Here is a 6,922-nt window from a genome sequence, read left to right on the forward strand (position 1 = left end):
ATGCCTACCACTAACATATAAAAATTTAACAGAAAATGTTATTCAAAATAAAATTAATTGGGGATCCCTGGGTGGCACAGCGGTTTGGCGCCTGCCTTTGGCCCGGGGCGTGATCCTGGAGACCCGGGATCGAATCCCACGTTGTCGGGCTCCCTGCATGGAGCCTGCTTCTCCCTCTGCCTGTGTCTCTGCCTCTCTGTCTCTCTCTGTGTGACTATCATGAATAAATAAATAAAATCTTCAAAATAAAATTAATTGTATAACAGGTTATTATACAATAATAATACAGATGTTACTATACAATAACAATAATACAGATTTAAAAAACTACAAATCTCAGACTGAATTTAAGGTGTCTCTAGGAAAAACCAAAGACAACAGGTAAGACAAAAGTAAGGATACTAGAGGAAATTTTAGACTCCAACGTATCAGCTACAACAACTAGTACACACAGTCTAGTTCCTACTCAGATAAAATAAAACCTAATACTAAGGCCTATTTATCATAGTTCCCTTTACCTTATACATCATGCATGGCATTCAACAACAAAAAAACATAAGACATGCTAAAAGGCAAAAAACACATTGTGATAAGTAAAAGCAAGCATCAGAATCAAACTTGGATATGACAGAGAGTTTGGAATTATCAAACCAGGAATTTAAAATAATTATAACTAATATGCTACAGGCTCTAACTTTTAAAATGGACAATATGTAAGAACAGATGTGTAATATAAGTTGATAGATTGAAACTCTAAAAATCTCAAGAGAAAATCTAGAATTCAAAAACTATGTAACAGATATTTTAAAAATGTCTTTGATAGGCTCAATCAGTAGACTAGACATGGCCAAAGAATCAGAGAGCTTAAAGATATGTCAATTGAAACTTCCCAAATTGAAAAGAAAAGGGGAAAAGGAGTTTTAAAATATGGGATGGAATATCCCTACAAATATCCTTATGAAAGGATAACATATACATAATGGGAATATCAGAAGGATGAGATAGGAAAGGAACAGAATAAATGAATAAAGTAATAATAGCTGAGATTTTTCCAAAATTAATGATTGACACCAAAATAAAAATCCAGGAAACTCAGAGAACATCAAGGATGATACTCCAAAAGAATCTACAACTAGACATATTATACCCAAACTAAAGAAAACTAAAGACAAAGAAAATCTTAAATAAAATCGGAAGGGAGAAAACCCACATTACCTATAGGGGAATAAGGATAACAATTCTATCACACTTTTTTTCAAACACCATGGAAACAAGAAGAGAGTACAGTGAAATATATTAAGCACTGAAAGGAAAAGAAAAAACTCACTAACCTAGAATTCTGTATTCAGTGAAAATATCCTTCAAGAGTAAAGGAAAATAAAGACTGTCTCCAAAAAAATTAAACAGTGAGAATTTGTTAACAGTAGACCTGCCTTGGGATGCCTGAGTTGCTCAGTGGTTGAGCGTCTGCCTTAGGCTCAGGGCATGATCCCAGGGTCCTGGGATCGAATCCCATGTTGGGCTCCCTGCAGGGACCCTGCTTCTCCCTCTGCCTGTGTCTCTGCCTCTCTTTCTCTCTCTCTCTCTCTCATAAATAAATAAATAAAATCTTTAAAAAAGAAAAGAAATGAAGGGTATTAGAGAAGAAATAAATGAAGGAAAAATACTTTATTTTTCTTATTCTTAATCTAACAAAAAATAATTTATTCAAAATAAAAATAGACACAACTTTTGGGATGATCATAGATCATGAATAAATGAAATGAATGGCATCAAAGTTATGGGAGACAGAGGGAGGAACTGGGAATACTCTACAATAAGGTACATACACTATATGTGAAGGGAAAGTGGACTCAGATTGGTTGTAAATGTATACTGCAATCAAGGGTAGCACTAAAAATATAAAAAGTATAACTGTTACTATGCTAAGAAAGACAATGGAATCATAAAATGGTCAATTAAAGCAAGGACAGGAAGAAAAATAAATTAATACACTAAAAATTGTTTAAATTATTTTTTCTTATTGCTTGCAAACTTGAAATGATAACTGCATTTCAAAGACTTAGAGAAAAAATGTAAAAGCTGATAATAAAAATAGTAATAACCTGTTAAAGTTTCCTATTAAAAAAGTTTTCCTAAAGATTGCAAAAAAAAGAGTAATACAAAAAGAAACAAAGCATTGGGTCATGCATTGAAAATAATAACAAATATTAAAATATTGTAGACATAAATCAAACTATATAAATACTCACTATAAATACCAATGGTATTGATGCACTGATTAAAAGACAGATGTCAAAGTGAATCGAAAAACACAACCCAGCTATATGTTGCCTTCAAGAAACTCACTTTAATATAAAAATACAGATAGATCAAAGTAAAAGAATAGAGAAAAATATGCCATTGTATGGGCGCTAACCAAAAGAGGTTGGAATAGTTATATTAATTTCAGACAAAGCAAACTTCAGAGCAAAGTAAATCATGAAAAATAAATAAAGGCATTACTAATAATAGGGTTAATTACCTAAGAAGACATAAGAATCCTTAATGTATATATACCAACTATCAAGTGTCAAGATACCAATATATATGCAGCAAAAACTGACAGAACTGCAAAAAGAAATACATGGATGCACTTTTAAAGTTTCAGAGTTCAATACCCCTCTATCAGTAATTCATAGATCTAGTAGGCAGAAAATAAGTAAAGATATAGTTGAACTGAACCACACCATCAATCATCTGGATCTAATTGACATTTATGGACTACTTCCTTCATCCAACAACAGAAGAATACACATTCATCTCAAACTTACACAGAACGTTTACCAAGACAGATGAAATTCTGGGCCATAAAACTCACCTTAACAAATTTTAAAAAAATAGACATCATATAAAGCATGCTCTCAAATAACAATGGAATTAAACTAGAAATCAATAAGAGTAAGACTTCCCCAAATATTTGGAGATTTAAAAACAAACTTCTAAATGGCACAGGGATCAAAGAAGTCTCAGGAGAAAAATTAAAATATTCTGAATGAAATTAAATTGAAACTACAACTTAACAAATTTGTTACGGCAGTAAAAGCTGTGCTTAAAGCGAAGTGTAATGCATTAAGTGCATATACCAGAAAATAAGGAAGAAATGTGTAAAATCAATATAAGGTTCTACCTCAGTAAACTAGAAAAATAGGGATAAATTCAATCTAAATTAGCCAGAATAAATTAAATAATAAATATTAGGACAACAATCAATGAAGTTTTAAACAGGAAAACAATAGAGAAATTCAACAAAATCAAAAGCTGGGTTTTTAAGAGATCAGTAAAATTGATAAATCTCTATCCAGTCTAACCAAGAAAAAAGAGATAAAAATTATTTTTTAAACTTTTTTATTGTAGTAAAATACACATAATAAAATTTACCATCTTAACCATTTTTAAGTGTACAGTTAAATACATTCACATTGTTGTGCAACCATCTATCTCCAGGAGTCTTTTCACCTTATAAAACTGAAACTCTGTACCCACAAAACAATGACTCCTCATTTCTCCCTCCATTGGCCCAAGGCAACCATCACCAATATAAGCACTGTACCCATTAAACAATCATTCCTTCTTCTCCTCTCCTCCCATATCCCTAGTAACCTCTAATATATTTTCTGTATCTATGAATTTGACAATTCTAGGTACCTCATAAAAGTAGAATCATACAATATTTCTTTTGTGACTGGCTTCTTTCACTTAGCATAATGTCCTCAAGGTTCATTCATGTTGTAGTATGTGTCAGAATTTCCTTTTTTAAGGCTGAATGATATCCCATTGTATGTATATACCACATTTTGCTCATCCTTTCATCCACAGAGGGACACTTGGGTTCTTTCTACCTTTTGATTATTGTGAATAATTCTGCTATGATCATGGGTGCACAAATATCTGTTTGAGTTGCTCCTTTCTTTTGGGGGGGAGGGGGAGATGCACTTCCCTGAGAGGCCTTTAAAAGGGAGGAGACAAATTATTAATATCAGAATGAAAAGGGCTAACACTGCTGATCCCTTAAATACTAAAAGAAAAATAAGGAAATAGTAGGGACAAATCTATGCCCACATATTTGACAACCAGGTGAAATAGACCAATTCTTTGAAAGATACAAACTATAGAGCCTCACAAAAGGAGAAACATATAACCTGAAAAGACTATGTATATTAAAGAAATTGAATCAATAATTAATAGCCATCCTACAAAGAAAGTAGCAGGCTTAGACAGTTTCACTAGTATATTCTAACAAATATTTGAGAAAGTAGCGATCAATTCTCTCCAAAATGTTCTGAAAAATACAGAAGCAGAGGGCACACTTCCCAACTTATCCTGTAAAGCCAGCATTACCTTAATACCAAAAAAGACAAAGACATTACAAAAAAGAAAAACAATAGGCCAATGTCTCTCATAAACATAAATGCAAAAATCCTCAACAGAATATTAGTAAATAGAATCCAACAATGTATAAAAAGAGGTATACGCTATGACCAAGTGGGATTTATCCCAGGTATGTAAGGCTGGTTCAATACTCCAAAATCAATTAATGCAATTTTTCATATCAACTGGCTAAATAAAGTCATATATCCATACATGCATAAAAACATTTACAAAATCCAACACCCATTTGTGATAAAAATTCTCAGCCAACTTAAAGGAGAAATTCCTCAATCTCATAAAAAGCGCATACAAAAAACCTACAGGTAACATTATACCTAATTATAAAAACTAGATGCTTTCCCTCTAATTTTAGGAACAATGTAAGCATTTTCTCTCTGTTCCTATTCAAAATTATGCTGGAAATCTTAACTAATGCAATAAGATAAAGAATGGAAATAAAATATATGTAAATTGAGAAGGAAGAAATAAACTGTTCAGACTGCATTATTGTCTTCATAAAAAATCTCAAAAAATTAGCAATAACAAAAAATGGGGACTCAAAAGCAATTAAAACAAGGTTGCAGGATACAGGTTAATATATATAAATCAATTGCTTTCCTACATACCAGCAGCGAACAATTGTAATTTGGAATTTAAAACATAACACCATTTACATTAGTATGAAAAAAGGAAATACTTAGGTATAAGTCTAACAACATATGTACAAGATCTATATGAGCAAAAGTACAAAACTCTGATGAAAGAAATTAGAGATTTATATAAATGGGAAGATATTCCATGTTCACAGATAGGAATATTCAATATTATTAACATGTTGGTTCTTCCTAAATGATCTACAGATTTAATGCAATGCCAGTAATAATCTCACCAATCTACTTGTGGATACTTACTGATTCTAAAGTTTCTATAGAAAAGCAAAGGACCAGAATAGCCCATATAATATTGAAGAAGATCAAAGTTGGAGAACTAACAATCCAACTTCGAGGCTCATTTGGTTTATTTCTTTTATTGAAGTATAATTAACACACTGTGTTATATTAGTTTCAGGTGTACAATATAATGATTCAACAATTCTATACATTTCTTGGTGCTCATCTTGATGTGTGTACTTTATATATTTCACCATCCCTCTGCCGACCTCTCCTCTGGCAGCCACCAGTTTGTTCTCTACTTAAATGCCTGGGGTTTTTTTTGTTGTTGTTGTTTTGTTTTGTTGGTTAGTTTCTTTTCTTTAACAAGAGAACAAATCTACACCTGTATTTATTTACCTTTTTTAAAAAATTTTCATAAGTTAGTAATTTTTTTATAAATTTAATTTTTATTGGTGTTCAATTTGCCAACATATAGAATAACACCCAGTGCTCATCCCATCAAGTGCCCCCTCCCCCCACCCACCTCCCCTTCCACCACCCATAGTTCGTTTCCCAGAGTTAGGAGACTGTCATGTTCTGTCTCCCTTTCTGATATTTCCCACTCATTTTTTTCTCCTTTCCCCTTTATTCCCTTTCACTATTTTTTATATTAAGTTTAAATCCTTGACGGATACAGCATCACACAGATTCTGTGGCCAATGGCTGTAACAGGAAAGCTCCTTCAGAATTTGGCATGAACCATGTCACTGTTTCCAGGAGCAGGAGTTTCTTTTCCCCAGATCACTCTGGTTTTATTTGGTTTGCCACCAGGAGTCACTGTGTTGTTCTTTACTTTGTATGCATAAGCACATCTCTTGCCTAGATAGAATTCAATTTTATCTCGAGCATAAACATCTACAATTTTAAGAAGAGCTGTGTGCTCCCTCTGGTTCTGGAGACCTCGCTTAGAGCCAGCAAAAATGGCCTTTGAGACATGTTGTTTCAGGAGCCTATTCCCAGCAGGCTCCCACAGGTTGGCAGAAAGAGAAGTTTTGTTTCTTTAATTCCACATATGAGTCAAATCATATGGTATTTATCTTTCTATGACTGACTTATTTCACATAGCATAATACCACCTAGTTCCATCCATGTCATTACAAATGGAAAGATTTCATTCTTTTGGGTTGTTTCCATATCTTAGATATTATAAATAATGCTGCAATAAGCAAAGGGGTGCATATATGTTTTTTAATCAGTGTTTTTGTTTTATCTGGGTAAATACCCAGTAGTGGAACTACTGGATCATATGGTAATTCCATTTTTAATTTTTTGAGAACCTCCATACTGTTTTCCACAGTGGCTACACCAAATTGCATTCCTACCAATAGGGCTCAAGGGTTCCTATTTCTCTGCATCCTTGGCAACACTTGTTATTTCTTGTGTTTTCAATTTTCACCATTCTGACTGTTGTAAAGTGATATCTCATTGCTGTTTTGATTTGCATTTCCCTGGTGTTCAGTGATGTTGAGTATCTTTTCATGTGTCTGTTGGCCATCTGTATGTCTTCTTTGGAAAAATGTCTACTCAGGTCAGGACTTATTTTAAAACTACAATAATCAAGACAGTGTGATATTGGTGAA

The 6,922-nt window shown here is 33.0% G+C and overlaps 1 pseudogene; it reads right to left on the reverse strand.

The window, feature by feature from the left end:
* Window positions 1–5,958: 5,958 nt before the first annotated feature.
* On the reverse strand, window positions 5,959–6,342 carry LOC106558407 (annotated as a pseudogene).
* Between the last annotated feature and the right edge of the window lie 580 nt (window positions 6,343–6,922).

Source organism: Canis lupus, chromosome X (genome assembly GCF_011100685.1).
Source record: "Canis lupus familiaris isolate Mischka breed German Shepherd chromosome X, alternate assembly UU_Cfam_GSD_1.0, whole genome shotgun sequence".
Lineage (NCBI taxonomy): Eukaryota > Metazoa > Chordata > Mammalia > Carnivora > Canidae > Canis > Canis lupus.